Source organism: Mytilus galloprovincialis, chromosome 4 (genome assembly GCF_965363235.1).
Source record: "Mytilus galloprovincialis chromosome 4, xbMytGall1.hap1.1, whole genome shotgun sequence".
NCBI classification, from domain to species: domain Eukaryota; kingdom Metazoa; phylum Mollusca; class Bivalvia; order Mytilida; family Mytilidae; genus Mytilus; species Mytilus galloprovincialis.
Genome location: NC_134841.1, coordinates 25,643,498 through 25,661,797, shown reverse-complemented (window position 1 = coordinate 25,661,797; position 18,300 = coordinate 25,643,498). Strand labels below are relative to the sequence as shown.

General features: G+C 32.2%; 1 protein-coding gene across 1 annotated transcript in view; it reads right to left on the bottom strand.

Moving 5' to 3' along the window:
• LOC143071701 (potassium channel subfamily K member 18-like) overlaps positions 1-16,330 on the bottom strand; it is a 37,659-nt gene extending 21,329 nt beyond the window's left edge. The window contains exon 1 of the mRNA XM_076246189.1: positions 16,215-16,330. The gene's annotated coding sequence lies outside the window, so the exon portion shown is untranslated. The remainder of the gene's footprint in view (positions 1-16,214) is intronic.
• Between the last annotated feature and the right edge of the window lie 1,970 nt (positions 16,331-18,300).

The following is an 18,300-nucleotide window of genomic DNA, read 5'->3' as shown; positions in this document are numbered from 1 at the left end:
ATAACCATGAAGGCAATTGTTTTGGTTCAAATATTGCGCAAAGTAAAAAAATCAAAGAACCATACAAGCTGAGATGTCAACGTTTTTTTATTAGTCTTGGTAGAAAACCAATATCTTATTATTCTTAGTCAATTTGCACTTACAAAAGGCAGAGATTATGAATAACTATTGAAAAATACTTCTTTCTCAATTGTTAACGCACATTTTAGTTTTGCAACTAAAAGTACGCAAAAATGTGTCAAATCTGACATTTTCCCCATGTACTTGAACGTGAGATATGTCCATCTTTTAAATTTCCTACCGTTTTAACCATCGCATATGGTAGACTTATTGATGATGCAAATTTGGTCAGTATTATAGAGGAAGCATAGTGTATGTGCTAGGGCCACGCCAAGAGCCTGTACGTTGACATGCTATAAATACTTTAATATATGGGGATATCTATTCATTCAGTTGACAAATTTTTAACTCTTCGTAGATATTTGAAATACAATAAATGTTCTACCTCAGGCGTATATATTACCTAAGCCGTATTTTAAATAGGATTACGTGTTTTTAAATATTCTTCGAAGTTTTACTTGGCTCGAGCGTCACCGACGAGTCTTATGTAGACGAAAAGCGTGTCTAACGTAAACAATCGATCATATGCCGGATATCTTTCAAATTGATTTGTTTTTCATTATGGTTGTCGTTAGTTGCTTTTTTTGAATTTTGCCTTTGTTTGTAGTTTTGAGCATGAATCAAGCTTTTGGGTATCTAATTAAAATTGTTTTAGAACCTTTATAGCTTATTATACAGTGTTGGCTATTGCTTCTTGTTTTAGGTCATACGATAAGCTATAGTTGTTTACCTCAAACCATTTAGTCTCTGGTATACAAATATCATAGTGTCCTTTTAATCATACTTATCAAAGGTACCGGGTTTATAATGTGATATCTTCAGGCTTCTTATTCTAAATACGGATTAACAATTTAAGAGGACTAATGCCAGAAAGGTCAACGATGACCTGACTCTTCGTTGTATTCTAGACATGGAACAACTGTGTGCTTGTTGCGAGTTCTATAATCAGTGGGAATTATGGTTGGCGATGCACTATGTTAATTATTGTGCATGTATAGTTTTTTTTTATTAAATATATGTTCCTTTACCAGCAGTTTATGCTCTTGCAGGTTCTAACAGCTCATCATATATCTTTATTCCTAAGTAAACTCTCTTTTAACGCTTTCGAAATCATCAATTGATAGCGGGTCTATCACAAATTAACCAAAATTCATATTGACACGTCTACAGATCGGTGCTGCAAGAAAACTCTAAAGTGTCCTAAACCAAAAATAAGTATGTATAAGACTAATCAAGACGATTTGAGAAAGCTACATATCAGACTTCCAACCAAAAGGATTGCCATCGTATCACTCCTACCATTTTAAAAGTGCATCATTATTCAAACTACATGTTCTAAAAGCTAGCAAACAAAGACATGGCGTCATATAACAAACAAATACGGCAGTAGGTTTACCCATGTATGAGTACGGATGACAAAAGTGGTCTTAAAACGTCATACTTTCTGCAGGATTTGATAAATTTGTTCTTGTGAAGGAAACATTATGCATTAGGGAGATTGTGCATGTACTGAAATCATTTAAAGCCTATATGTTACACAAAATTATTTCAGTAACAGCGAAGTATCAGGAATTATTCCAGTAAAGCAAAAGCTTTACAGGCTCAGTTTTAAAATATGAATTTCGACTGTCTTATATTGTTAAAAATCACAAAATTGAAAGTTGCATTATTTGTAATAAATTAGATAAATTTCTTTTCTTTTAAAGAAATAGATTATTCACAGAAACTCCTCCAGAATGACAAATATATATATATATATATATATATATATATATATAGATTTAGCCGAATTAAATCCCGAAAATTCCACCTTCATATTAGTTGATAAATATCTATATCTATACTATTAAACGAGAAGACCTCATTTTTGGTGTCGCTTCTCTTCTTTCCAGAATAAATTAATCAACTCGCCTCTGTGTCCTATAGGTACAGTGCATAGTCGCATTTGTCATCCATTCATATGATTATTCAGATTGAGTTATTTTAGGAGAAAAACGAGAAAAAAGGCATCCGGATATTGTCCCGTCATTGTACGAAATTTTAAGTCAGATTAGACTTCCGGTTTGCGTTTTTCTGTATACTTTGAACATACATATACTACGAAAAAGTGTATTTTCAGAATTTTATCTGCTATCATTTTCAATTTTACTATCCACGGCGGTCACAGAGTTTATTAAATAGAGAGGGTCTGTATACTATATCAATGATCACCATGGATCGATTAGTAAACTTAGAATTGAAAGTAAATACGCTTTATTTATATAGTAATGAATGTTCATAATATACAGATAAGCGCTAAAATTATTCATGTGAACTTTTGATACTTTTTCTGAAATTCTCCAGTCATTAAATCTTTTACAAAATTCATTGATTACATAAAAAAAAAGAAGATGTGGTATGATTGCCATGTTAAGACAACTCTCCACAAGAGACCAAAATGACACAGATATTAACAACTATAGGTCACCGTACGGCCTTCAACAAAGAGCAAAGCCCTACCGCATACTCAGCTTCAAAAGGCCCGAAATGACAATGTAAAACAATGCAAACGAGAAAACCAACGGCCTTATTTATGTACAAAAAATGAACGAAAAACAAATATGTAACACATAAACAAACGACAACCACTGAATTACAGGCTCCTTACTTAAATAAATGTTCATAACATACTAAATGTATGTTCATATTGAAATTGATAGAAAACCAAAAATTGGGAACTTTGGAAATAGAGGTGGAGGGTAAAAAAACATTTTCCTGTCCCCAATAACCTATGACTTATGATACTTTTGCTGAAATTCTCCAGTCATTCTGTATTTTACAAAATTCTTCCAACAACACTTTACATACTTTAAACTACGCTCTGAATGCCCGCGATTTCGCGGGTGTGTTCTAGTATATCTAAGTTTTGAATACTGGTAGGAAATCAATGCTTGCATTTTTAACTGCAAACCTTTTGACTGCACAAATGTGAAGAAAATAAATGCAGTCGTAATAAAAAAAAAATACGTTATTGGTTAAGAAATTAAAGTGTTTGTAAATTATCCTAAATGTCAAAATAAAAGTCACCGTTGGACCTAACTGTAGTTTGTAAATCACCGCATTCTAATTTTGCATCTGGGGTCAGTTTCACAACGAATCTTACGACTAAAACTGGTCGTAAGTCATTAATAGTTCAGTTTACTTACGATTAATCTTGTCTTAAGTTTTCTTGTGAAACCGACTTCTGTATCTGAAGTTTGGTAAACCTTAGTTTTGCAGCTATATATGTCGCGGGCAGGATTCCATTATGATTGGATCATATCACAGTGACCTGATTTTAGTTTATGACCATCCCCTATTATATGATGTATATTCATATACTTAGTTTGGAAAACCCAGGTTCAACGGTTCAAAAGATATGGACCGGGCACAAACCAGACAAGAAGGAATCAGACAATGTTTGAAAACTTGATGGCTCAAATGTCAATGCCAATGTCAAAATGAACTGATTTAATTTATGAAGAACAACGCCATCCCATAATACATCTCTGAACTAAGTGTGTTTAACATCAGTTCTATAGTTCAAAGCAATGCATTTTATATTTGGTTTTTGGATGAACTGTATATCTGTATACATGTACATGTATAAGTTATCTGATTTGATTCGACACGGACCACAAACAAGTGGGGACTGACGGACGGACAGACTTAAAATGTGAATCATGTATCCTCTTTAACTTTGCTTGTGGTTGTATTAAACATGTACAATAGTGATTTCCGATCTTGACACGGTTTGTAGGCTGTTAACAAACAGGAGACTATTGTCACTGTTGATGTGACAAAGACGTCTACTTTTTACTCTCTTTATTGCGTTGTTTTTTTTCTCTTTACTCGTCTAACTTACAAATATTTCATCATATTTTTTTTTATTTTGAATGTCACACCATCAATTATAGTAAATATTAACACATTTAAGGTCAAATATTTGTTATTATACGTCGTTTTTGTAGAAAGTACCGTTTTACATATAGCAGAGTGAAAACGTCAAAATGACGTAAATTATCGCCAAACCATGAACGATATGCAACTAAGAATCAGAGAGACGTTATAATAGTATCGTGTAAAGTAAAATTTGAATTAACTATATTACCAGCTGCTTCAAATAAGACAATAATACGACAAAAGTGTTATTCTTTCAATTTTTTATGAATGACCTTTGACCCCAATTTAAAAAAAAATGCACCATATTTCACTTTTACGACCGCCAAAAATGGAATCTACACATGTTTTCCTTTCGAATAATATATATTGTAGCTGTGTGTTAGATAGGTGCATTAAAAATATTTTTAAGGTCTGAATGTCACTCGCCTAAAACCAAGAAGTAAACAAAGACTCACAAAACCAAAGGACATTTACATCAACAGTTATAAATAATAATTAAGAAACAACACGAACTTCACTAAAAACCGGGAGTGAAATCAGGTGCTCCGGAAGGGTAAGCATTTCTTGCTCCGTATACGGCACCCGTCGTGTATAATTGACAGTAGTGTTGATAAAGTAATATTGTTTCTTATATCTCCTACAATATATACTGAACATGATCAAATGAAATGATATTTACAAACTATTAAATGCAATAACAAAATATCATTGAAAGCTGTTTTCCAACTTTTTTTTATTGAACAACAATATATCACATGCTGTAAACAGGTTTCTTCACTGATACCGCTATTTCAGTGGCGATCCCTGTATGTTAGTACCAGCCATAGGCGGATTTAGAGGGGGGGCCCAGGGGGCCCGGGCCCCCCCTTTTTGGGAAAAAATTTGGTTGCTTATATAGGGAATCATTGAAGCGTGACTGGAGCGGGCACCCTCTTAGGTCAGTCAGTGGGCCCCCACTTATGAAAATTTCTGGATCCGCCACTGCCAGCTATTTCAGTAGCGATCCCTGAATGTTAGTACCTTAAGACCAGGACGCTATTTCAGTGGCGATCCCTGTATGTTAAGACCAGGATGTCTTCAGGTATATATATTTATAATTATGTTAGTTTATAGAATGAAATTCAAAACAGTGTGGCTGTGGCCATTGATTGACACATTAAATTCATCCATTGACTGGGACAATTTACGTGAACGTTTGTCTGTAACGACCACTGTTCACGACGTACCTACGATAGACATTTAAACTGTGGGGTCACCAAAGGTTTCATAACGCCTTTAATTATAAAATAATTCGAAAAATTAATCAGGAATAACCTCTATGTTTTGATTTATATAATTGATATAAATCAAAACATCGTGTTATTTCTGATTAATTTTTCGAATTACTTTATTAAGGTATTGAGAACCTTTGGTGACCCCATAGTTTAAGTGTCTTTTAAAAGTACATAGTGAGCAGTGGTCGTTACATACAAACGTTCACCTAAATTGTCCCAGTCAATGGATGAATTTAATGTGTCAATCAATGGCCACAGCCACACTGTTTTGAATTTCATTCTATATTATATGTCATTAATACATTGTTTATCATTAGTACAATATTTATCTTTAATACATTATTTCTCTATAATTTTACTATTATCAGTGGCGGATCCAGAGGGGGCGTAGAGGGCGTACGGCCCCCTTTGCTCGGGCTTATTTTCTTTTTTTTTGGTAAAATGATTAGTCAGACTAGACTTCGTGAACTTTGCCATTTCCCGTGTACTGTAGTATTTAATTTTTATGCGACAATTCTTTACTTATAAAGATATTTTTCGCTGGAATTTACTGATTGTCAAAGTCATGAAATTCTCAATGGTGGAGTTGAACAGTGCGTCGAAAAAAACGTCGCTTAGTCATTTTGAAATTCAAATTACAGTAACACATTGCTTAGGCTGAGGATGGCAATCATGACACCTTCAAAGCGACACAGGATTGAGCAAGAACGTATTAACTTCTATTTCACTATTCCACCAACTAATCTATAGACTTTTACACTCACATGAATAAAAGTTCCACGGCAATATTATTTACCTAGGAAAACATGTTTAACACCAAATGCCCCAGCCAATTTTAAAATAACATAGCTGAATAATGATCCCCAGTCAGTATAAGCTCTAGATATATTTAAAGTCTAAGGTACGAACCATTTGATTTGAGGAGACAGTCTGAGATAATTGTGAGAAAAAAAAATAACTCTGATTTTTGCCTTAAACAAAAATTCTGGCTGTATCTGGATTGACCACAATAATCATGTCCACTGTTTTTGCTATTAGAAACAAAAAATTCAAACAGAATTATTTAGCATTAAATAAACACAATAAAGAAAAAAAACGGGCATTTTTTTTATGGCTGGGGTTTGCATGTCTGAACAGAATGTCTGTTTCGCCGAACTGATATATTAAATACTTTTTTCAAGACCAGACGGCAACCTACGGAAGCGTATTAGGGACATAGAAAAAATAAAATTGGCATTGAACTTTTTTTTCAAAGTCAAAATTTTGACTTTTCAAATCTCGAAATTTTGACTTTAACTTGAAATTTTGACTTTTAAAATCCCGAAATTTTGACTTTCTAAAGTCTTAAAATTTCTACTTTTTGAAAAGTCGAAATTTTGACTTTTTTGAAACTCGAAATTTTGACTTATTTAAAACTCGAAATTTTGACTTATTCAAAACTCAAAATTTCGATTAATTTAAAACTCGAAATTTCAACTTATTTTAGACTCAAAATTTCGACTTTTTTAAAACTCGAAATTTCGACTTATTTTAAACCCGAAATTTCAACTTATTTTAAACTCAAAATTTCGACTTTTTGTAAACTCAAAATTTCGAATGTTGAAATCTCGAAATTTTGAATTTGTTTTAATTAATTTTAAAACTTTGATGTTAGTATTCAAACACAGTTATTACAATTTTAGAAGGAGTAGACATAGACGCAAATTATTAAAGCGTCTTCCACATATTTTGTCAATTTATATTCAGAAATTGGTTTTGTTCTTAAATTAAGATATGGATCAGCATTTAATATTGAAGAAATCATTCGTAAAAAGAACATGCATGTTGACAGAATCCCCCCCCCCCCCATATTTCATTTTTTAGTTTCCACGACACTGTCATAGGATCGTCAGATCTGAGGACATTTAGCATCACAGTTTCAAAGGCTTGTTTGGTATCCCAATAGCAAGTCACTGACTTTGCCTTGTTTAAACAAAATGCCATTCATATTCAGGACGACCAATGAGTTGCTCAGTTTTCTAGTTTTGGAAGTTTGCATTCTTATAACACAACTATTAACCCTTGTCTTTATATATTAGACTGTTGAATAAAAGTATGTCGTAATATAGGTGTGTCGGAATAGCGGGGGTGTCTTGATACACATATCTGAAGTTCAGACTTGAAGTCTGTATTCGAACGTGAAACATATTTTATTTATTCTTCGCCAAGAACAAGGTTTTCTATCTAAAATAACCTCTCTAACATGATTTAGTTTATTAAAATATGCGTATGAAGTTTGTGATGTATATGGCTCTCCGCCTTGCTGATATAAATGACTGTGAATGTGGTAATCGCAAACGTATAAATACTGAGGAAAAGTCGAAATTTTAAGTTTAAAGAAAGTTGAAATTTTGAGTTTAAAAGAAGTCGAAATTTCGAGTTTAAAAGAAGTCGAAATTTCGAGTTTAGAAGAAGTCGAAATTTCGAGTTTAAAAAAAGTCGAAATTTCGAGTTTTAAAAAAGTCGAAATTTCGAGTTTAAAAGTCGAAATTTTGAGTTTAAAAGAAGTCGAAATTTTGAGTTTAAAAGAAGTTGAAATTTCGAGTTAAGAAAAAGTCGAAATTTCGAGTTTAGAGAAGGGGAAATTTCGAGTTTAGAAAAAGTCGAAATTTCGAGTTTTAAAAGAGTTGAAATTTCAAGATTTTAGAAAGTCAAAATTTCGAGTTAAAGTCGAAATTTTGAGATTTGAAATGCCAAAATTTTGACTTTGAAAAAAAATGTCACTACCAATTTTATTTTTTTCTATGTCCCTAATACGCTTCCGTAGCAACCTGATGGGTGTGGCCTTTATGTCTCCATTTGTCGACCGTCATTCATAAATTCGTTGTCATTTCAGACTCATTCTTGGCCTTTGGTTTAGTTGGAACCCCTCACTTCCCTTAATTTTGTTGGGTGAAACATATCAACCAAACATTTGGATAAGAAATTGCTTGTTTGTCTTTTTTAACTTGTGCCGGCCGTATTGTAAATTTCATTGAATATCCCGGCGTATATCTTTGTTTACAACAAGAAATCTGTGAAGTTATGATAACTTAACTTGCAACAAAATAGAAAAAAATTTCCATGTCTATTTTCTATTGACAAGTCCTACATCAAATTTATCAGTTCATAGTTTTGGATCCATACTATCATTTTATGATAGACAATTAATGGAGAGAATACAGCATCGAAAATATCCAACCCTTACACTTTACAGCAACTACAAAATATATATGCCCCACGCCAGTAACCGTTTGAAAAGTGCATATTATACTTATTTTATGTTTTTAGCCCCAAAAGGTCCCAAAAAATTTTCGCATCGCTCCGCTCGGCGATCTTTCAAAACTTCGCCCCCTTTCCAAAATCCTGGATCCGCCCCTGATTATAACTCTGAATATGAACTTTATATCCATATATATGTAACACTCCCAAACGTGTCCTTCCCCCCAAACGTGTCCGATTCCCCCAAACGTGTCTATTCTCCGCAAACGTGTCCGTAATATTCAATATTCCCCAAACATGTCCGATTTCAGAACCCCCAGACGTGTCCGATAATTGTTATTCGCCAAAACGTGTCCACTATTACACGCCAGAACGTCTCACGTCTTTTAGCGCTAATACATGTATGTCCTAAATGAAATCGATAACGTTTACGGCCAATCATAATTGCAAATTTAATCTGTATCATATGAATTAAATTTTGACTGAAATTGCTTATTGTCCAGTTGCAAGTATTTCATGCTCATTAATAGCGAACATACAAAAAATTAAAGGTAGTTGAATTAATTGTTTACTGTGTAAATTATTTGTGTATTATAAACTCCAGTGATGTCTTTTATATCAATCCGACGGCGATCGTTCAGCATTATTTACTTCCATTTATTCAACAGTTCTGATGTTTTAAAAGCTTATCAAATCATAAACTGTTATTCAGTTTTTTTTAATAAATTTTAGGTTTCGAGCATCACTTAAGACACACAATTAAACATAACGTCCAGTGCCAAATATTTCATGCATTATTTGATTGACATCATGTTAAAAATTTAGATAGGTTCTACAACTGTATTATCATACCGGGAGCCAGTCCACATTTGTCAACACTGGTATCAAGCAGTACTTTGATAGTGAACAAATGTATCCTCGGTAATTGTTTAGTAAAACTCCCTGGACGATATGACCAGCTACAAATATTACAATAAAGGAGATATCGTTGATTACAGAAACAATCCTGCTATATGAACAAAGGGACTGCTGTTTTTAGTAGCGGTTTCTAGCGAAGAGGTGTAGTAATACAAAAAGAAAAGTGTCCTAGACGAGGCACATTTTACACGGTTAAAGATGATATAATAGACATCTGTTTTCAAATAAACAGACACTAGATGAAAATGGCACAATAAAAATGTATTTTTACTAATTGCAAATTAAATTTGTACTGTATCTATTAACTTTAGACTGTTGATTGGTTGCAAGTATTTCATGCATATTTAGAGAAAACATACAAGTTTTAATGTTTTAATGTTTTTACAGTTGTAGTGTATAAATCAACTTTAAACTGTTGATTGCGTATTGTCCAGTTGCAAGTATTTCATGCATATTTAGAGAGAACATACAAGTTTTAATGATTTTACATTTCTAGTGTATAAATTAACTTTAGACTGTTGATTGCGTATTGTCCAATTGTTTCATATATATTTAGAGAGAAAATAAAAGTTCTAATGCGCAGAGAAAGGGACATTTTGACCAGGTATATGTACAGTTTATATAAACATGTTTGCTTACAATTTACATACGACATAGCCGAAATGACGCAACACTTTTAACCAGCTTATACTGCCGGTTTAAAAAAGACCTTACGACTTTATATTTATTTTTAATGAAATGGTAAAAGTATTATCATTAATAAAATAGCAATAGCCAAATAACGCTTGATATGGACACGTTTGGGGGATTGAATACGTTTAGGGGTTAGTTGAAAATGGACACGTTTGTGGGCCCATACATGTTTTGCAGTTCAGTGACGTCAATGTGGACACGTTTGGGGGAATCGGACACGTTTGGGGGGAAGGACACGTTTCTGAGTGTTACATATATATATGTATAAGTACGTCTGAGTCAGTGACAACTCTATCAATATTGCGTTGTTGTTTAGACATATTGTTACTATCTGATAGATGTTGAGGATAAAACAGAATAACGGGTTATCTAAGCGTGTTTTCCACTTTTTAACTTTTTAATCAACACGTAATATATACACTTGATTTTGTCTCTTTTATACGAAAGTTTATATAAAATATTATTTCGATCATATCGTATGAATTGAATATTCAGAAATACTACTAGTATTATAAATCGGATCATTCAAAATGAAATCCTATTAAATGTATATAAGAACAACAAGAAGTGAGTGAGAAAAAAACATGATACGTGAACATTGTTTCCCGATGAACGATTTAAATGTTGCTATCCATCTATAGGGATATGGGTAGCATGTGTTTGTAGTTGGTTATTAAAAATATTTATCGGGTATTCTGATATGATTATTTAGTTAGAGTTATAATCAGCCGAATGAATATGGAAAATAAACATACAAGTATGTTAGGAAGCGTATTTTTTTTTATTTTATATTTTGTCCTATGTTTGCCTTATAATGCAAACCTTTGCGAAATAACGAAAACCTTTGCGATGTAACGCAAACCTTTGAGATATTACGCAAACATTTGCGAAATAATGCAAACCTTTGTGATATAACGCAAACATTTGCAAAATAACGCAAACATTTGAGTTATAATGCAAACATTTTGATTTGAATTATTCATTAAATTTGTATATTATACATGTCTGTCTGTTATTTAATTCGTTTGTGATTTAATTAAGTGAAGAACCATAAATGCAAGGCCAAATCATTTTAATAAATGTGCATATGAATAAAGGGGTACTACAAATGCAATTATACAAAAGTTAAGAATGGTTTTGTATAAAAAAAAATATATATATATTTAAACAAGAAAATAGATATGGTAAAAACATATTTTATTTGAAATGCAAAAATTTGAAAAAAAAATTGATTGAGTAGATAAGGGCAAAATTAATGTCATACAATAGTCAAACTATCAGGTTAAGGTGGTATGGGAGTCTAAAATAAAAATGATGGAATTTGTTCATACTTTGCCAAAATGTAGTATCTATTGACATATGTTGAAAAATATAATAAAAATGATAGGTCACCGCGCACTTTCTAAAGCTACAGGGCGTGACAAAATGACACATTTTGTATGGATTATACAGGAAAAAACACCATTTTGTGGTTAGAAACTAAACAAAATGATAGAATTGTTAAATACTTAAGGAAAATATAGCTTTCAGACAATGCTTTGAGAATATCAAAAGAAAAGATAGGGTCAACGTACGTTTTTTCTCCGGCTAAAATACAAAATAGGGAAATTCCATGTAGAATCCTTCAGAAAATGCACTGTTTTAGAGTTACTTCCCCTTAAAATGCCAATTATTGTTTTTTAAAACAACCAAAAATAACCAACATTTGCAAAAATATTAATATTGATAAGTTATATACTTATAAATTGGTTCTTTTAAATGAAAATTCACATTGAATATCTGCATTCCTGCATCAAATTTTGCGATCTCGATAGAAAATCTAGACCAGTTTGGTTCTCTGTTTTTTACAATCCAAGATGGAGGAAGACACCCAATACCACCTTAAATAGACAAAATGATCTTTCTGCTTTAAAATGAATTATTCGGATTTTTTTTAAAAAGGTGATATAAGAAATTGTTTGTTAAAATCTCACAATATGATTGATTCTTGTATAAAAAATCAAGAAATGTTCAGTTTAATCTAGTGAATTAATTATTAAAATGTTTGGGTAGCAATCTTAATAAAGAGAACATTTTATACTTTTATACATTTATTGAAAATAAACTCATTATAGACACCAGAATTAAATTTTGTATTTACGCCATCAGTGATGATCGAATCCATTAAAGTTAAAAAGGCCATATAATGTACGAAGTTGAAGAGCATTGAGGACCAAAATTTCTAAAAGTTTTGCCAAATACAGCTTACTTAGGTTACCCATCTATAAATATTGCAGACATATCTTTGCAAAGACATTCAAGATTGAGGTGTGTAGAAAAAATAAGTATACTTTTCTGGCGATCATTTGTACTGACCTTCCGATATGTAAGGTCAGAATTTACTCACATATAAAATTGTTAATGCAATTAGGAGCAAATATAAAATAAACGCAAATAAAAAAATGAAATCGCCAATTATTTTCCACATAACTTCATAACACTGTTCAAATTTCGCTAGTAAGAGGCCGTCCTTTGACATATAACTGTTAACTATTTATACATCATGAATTGGATGAAGAGTGGAACTCAAACAGAATTCTCTCATTTATATATACTGGTATCTCTTTAGTTTTCTGAAATAGTACTGATTGCTGATTGGATTCTTTCAAAAGAGGTGAGCATTTTTATATAGAAAGCACATACAATCGGATATAAACCTTTCTTACATTTGTCTTAAATTCATAAAATCTCCAATTTTAAATCAAGAGAACTTTCTTAAAAAACATAAGTTGTTAATGCATAAATTTTCGTTTCAATGATATGTTTTATAATCATAATTATGGTCGCCGAAAAGTTGTGTGTGATGACCAATTGGTTTTTGAGGTACTTTTTTTCACTCATAGGACACCACTTTGAATGCCGTATATTTGTCGATCACCGTATTATTATTTTACATGTTTTATAAGTTCGGATGTTATTGCCATTTATGGCTTTATACTTTACGGTATGTGAACTGTTCATAACTGAATTGAAGTACCTAAGCCTTATTTTTTGCCTGGATTTTAGTAATTTCTAGAACACACCAGCGACATCGCGGGTTCATGACTGAATTGAAGTACCAACTCCTTATTTTCAGCCTGTAATTTTATTATTCGTAATTTTTCATTTCAATAAATAAAGTCACACTGATTATAAGGTGTACGGTCTTCTGTGCTTCCTAAATCTTTCAGTTGGAATCTGTCCAGGGCTTCTTTCTACAAGCGGAAACTACTTGTAGACATTTTTTGGACAATGAGTGGCAATCCTTATATAGTGACGAACTTCATGTGTGATTTGATCGGACTTTAGCAAATCTCGAATACACCGGTCGGTCGTCTTGCGCTTTACAGAGGAAGAACATACAGATTAGGTAACAGGTATTAGGTACTATTGGTATCGGTTTCGCGATCGGAATCGCTCCGGAAATGATTAAGTGTTGCTTATATTAACTATTGGTGAAAACAAAATGGTTTGTAATGTTTTTTTTTTTATCAACGCTATTATCCTATTTTATTTAAATCTTAAGTTTAATTCATTTGTTCGTCATTTCTACGTCATGCATGCTAACAAATTTGACCTCGTTATTTTGGTATATATATATATATATATATATATATATATATATATATATATATATATATATATATATAGATAGATATTGATTTCTGATAGAGTCATGCTAATAATAAGGTGTACAATTTTCTCTACTTTCACTGAGCACAATATTTCTATTTGAACCCGTCAAAACTGGAATCCGCTTGAATAAGGCTACACTCAAACGTCTATGAACAAATATAGTAGTCAGCCGAGAACCAGCTTAAATCCAATCCTGGTTTTATAACAACCGGAAACTAGTAAGTCTACATGTGACATTTACTATTGATATCGATTTCGGACTCTTCTCAAAACTTGATAATGTTACATGTAATAGATTTTCCAAAAAAGCTTGCCGGTTTTTAGCTTGTTATGTTGAAAATTGTTTTTCTTTATATTTTTATTCATTCAGAATGTTGCTCTGCATATTATTTGTAATGGGGTTTAAAAGTGGCATTGCGTGCGCATAAACATACATACATTGATAACTTAATGAATAAATTAAACAATATAAGCATTTAAAGAAGAAATATTTCTTAATAATGTGTCATGTTCGACAAACCAACAAAATACAGCACCACCTGACTGTAAAAGTTATATGAAAATTACTTTATCTAGGAAACACATAACGATAGTATTTACATATTGAATTTTATCATTATGATACTTATAGATTATCGTTGATCATCTCAACGAGATTGATATTCTCGCTTAAGCCGGTACGGCGAAAGCGTAAGCAATCGAGCTGAGATGACCAATGATAATCTGTTTATCGCTATTTTATCTACGACGACGTTGTCAACTTCATGTCAATTTCAATAGCAACGCCACGTGCCTCCTTAGTTCCTAGCGATAATTTTCCATCTCAAACGAGTAGCATGATATGAAAAATTATCACAAAAAAAACATCAAAGGAAAATGCAAAAATAGCGATAAAATCATTGATTAACCCCAGTGATAAGATATTCACTGAGGCCAACGACCGAGAGTGAATTTCATATATCTGGCCGTTAATGTTCATGTCAGTAACGAAGTACTGACTACTGGGCTGGTGATACTCTCAAGAACTAACAGTCCACCAGCAGAGGTATCGACCAAGTAGTAGAAATACCAATCTTCCTCACACATAGCGCTGTTCCCTTGCCGACTTTGACTATATTCTTTTGTTATGTGTTTGTTTATAATCACGAAATCACGAAAAATATAACGGAATTTATGAGACTGTTGTAAAAGTGAAAGGTTTAGCGCTATAAAACCATGTTCAATCCACCATTTTCTACATTTGAAAATGCCTGTACCAAGTCAGGAATATGACAAATGTTGTCCATTCGTTTGCTGTGTTTTGTCATTTGATTTTGCCATGTGATTAGGGACTTTCCGATTGAATTTTCCTCGGAGTTCAGTATTTTTGTAATTTTACTTTTTTCAGTACATGCACACGTGTCCAAAAAGCAAAGGAACAGCGCTTTTATTACTGTTGTTCGTTTTAAAGTCACAGTAAGGCCTTCAACACGGAACAAAAATAAAACTTTCACCTCAGTGCAAGTTTAAGACGACAACTAGCACCGGCTTGAGCGGAATACTTTGCACAAATAATGGATCATAGACTTTTTTAAAAGATGTAACACCACCTAATCGGGCCCAGCCTAAGAAAAAAGAATACAATTACAAGTAGTACATATTTAAGATAAAATAGTTCCTACGCACTTAGTCTGGTGTAAATCTTAACTTTTGTAGCATATATTTTTGTAGTTTTATGTATCAGATGAAAGGTGAAAGACTGGTGATTCTTGTAGAAAATACAAAATTAATATTGAATAATACAATTTTTTTTTTTAGTTAATTCTAAAATTGAGGGCATATATAGCCTGTTTCTCAGAAATGAAGTGCCTGGTAAATGGTGTATCTAAAATTCCGGTAACTAGTGTAGTACGGTCTGATGTATTAATACAGGTATATTGATCCCGATCCTATCAAATGTTTTGAAATAAAAAAAATTATAAGCTCTTTATTTTAATAAGCTTTAGATTTTCAAATATCTTTTGTATACGTGCATCACTGAAGAGACATACGCGAACTATTCAATAAAGGGAATTAACTTGATGTCATAACCCTACGTCATTAACGTTCATACTGGCCTTGTCATATCTATATTTAGGTACACGGGCGCTGTTCCAAATCTGTTTATATTAACCTCTCGTGATATTTGTCGCGTTGACTGATATCGATGACGTTACATTTTTGTCAATGAGAAAACCGAAAATTTAACATATATTCATGTAATAACACTTCTTAATTGTTTGTACATGTTTAAAAAGCAAACAAATACATTTGTCTGCAACACAATAAAATAGCCTTACATAAAAAAAAAAAAAAAAAAAAAAAAACATTTCTTTTTCAATCCATGACATTTACGGAGATATTCATAAAACCTACCTTGTGAAATTTCCTTTAAACAAATTTTCTTCTTTATTCTAGGACACGTTGAAAGTGGGTTGTCCTGGTATAAAATTATGCTGCAGCAGCTTTATTGATTTACATTTAAAATGTTTGCTCTGTCACCTAGGTACCAACGATCAATGATATACCATAGTGTATCATTTTTATTTTATTCAAATATGGGTATATTTATTAACATGTTAGAAAATGGTACGCGATTTAATGGAGCTATTGATCTTCATTCTGATATATATTTACTTTGCTTAAAGGTACATTTATGGCTACTGATGTAACATTTACGGTTTTTGTAACTATTTATATTAAAAAAAGACAGAAACGGATGCTTCTTGTATATTTCATTTACTTAGTATTCATATCATAGCTTTTTCATATGTGAAACGAGTGGAAGTAAACTAGTCATAAATTCACATCCGTCTGATAACTCATATCCGTCCTATGTGACGTCTCCTGGTCGGGCTGATATGGGGTAATCAGCCTGCGTGCGTTCATACGTAGGTAGCATATGATAAAGATATTTATCATATACTAAGACTAAATAACATATGATTTTTACCGTATTATAACAGCATTAAATTTACGTAAATTGGTGCTTAGCGGGCTGATATGAAAGTTTATCACATGCTTCGATTTTTATCACATGCCTTTCCGTAACGTTAGCGCATGGCATTCCGGTGATACTCCGGAAAATACACCTCAATGATACGTTTTCAGTGAAAAAAATTAAACAGTACAAAATAGGGTACAAAACAATTATTTGGATACTGGAAAGTATATTGTGTAAAATGAAAAACAAACAAACAAACAAACAAACAAACAAACTAACAAACAAATGATAAAATAAATGCATTTTTAAAAGTTTCAAACATAATTTAGAAAGTTGACTTTTCCAAACCGTGTTCATTATGTATATTGTTGATTTTTTTTTATCGTCCAATAAAAGAATGACTAATATTTTTTTTCTGTCTATGAAGAAATAACATAAAAAATTAGGTGCACACTAAATAACGCGCGTAGCGGGTTATTTAACAGTGTGCACCAAAATTTTTATGTTATTTCGAATAGACAGAAAAAATATTACAGTCATTTCTTATAATTTAATTCTAAATTCCATTTTAAACCGTAGAAAACCACGAAAAAACCACGAAAAAGACGTCACGGTCACATGACTAAATTATGTCTATGGGCTGATAACAAAATAACGTCAGCCAATCAGAAGACGCGTTACATCCAACATTAAATTATTTTAAGATATATCATACTGCTGTTTTTTCTTCTCTGTTGAGGCATATGATAGAAAGATTTCATATCGAATGTATAACATTTGGGGTCCAACGTCCTTGATCTTGTTTGAGAACCACGTAAAAGGATCAATACGTTATCAGCCCTCGAGCCTACGGCTCTTGGGCTGATAATACATCTGATATGAAAATGCAATGTAATAATCTGATATTATTATATTTTTCATATCGCATGTATTATCAGCCCTAGGTTCAATATCAGCCCAAGAGCCGTACAATATATATTTTCATTTATCTATGAATAACTGCAAGGAGTATATTTACAATAAAAAAACCATGCATACACTTCGAAATAAATGGCATAACGTTCACCACCAAATAAATAGAGCGCCATTGGAGCCGAAAAAAAAAATGTGTTTTGGGTACGACCGTATATAATGGCCCCGCATTGTGAGGGTCAAGAATGAAGATTTTAAGCCCGCTTCTGAACATTTAAAGGTCCCTACTATGTATTGGTACCTAAACTACTCACAAAAAATCACGATAAAATATCGTTTTATCCAGGCCTCTAATAAGTTTTCTACAATTAATGTTTCGGTGCTTTTAACTAGTGTCTTCGCAACTATCAAAGAACTTATCATTAACTTTAAAAAAAAAAAATTGTAATAAAATATATGAAAATAGTGGAATCAACTTTTTTGGGAGTGTAAATGATATTCTTTGTATGTTTGAGACAAATTATGTGCATTTGATGATCCTATTGATTCTGTTGACAGTTTTGATTTTTCAACTCTTTACACTACACTTCCACACAATTCTATCAA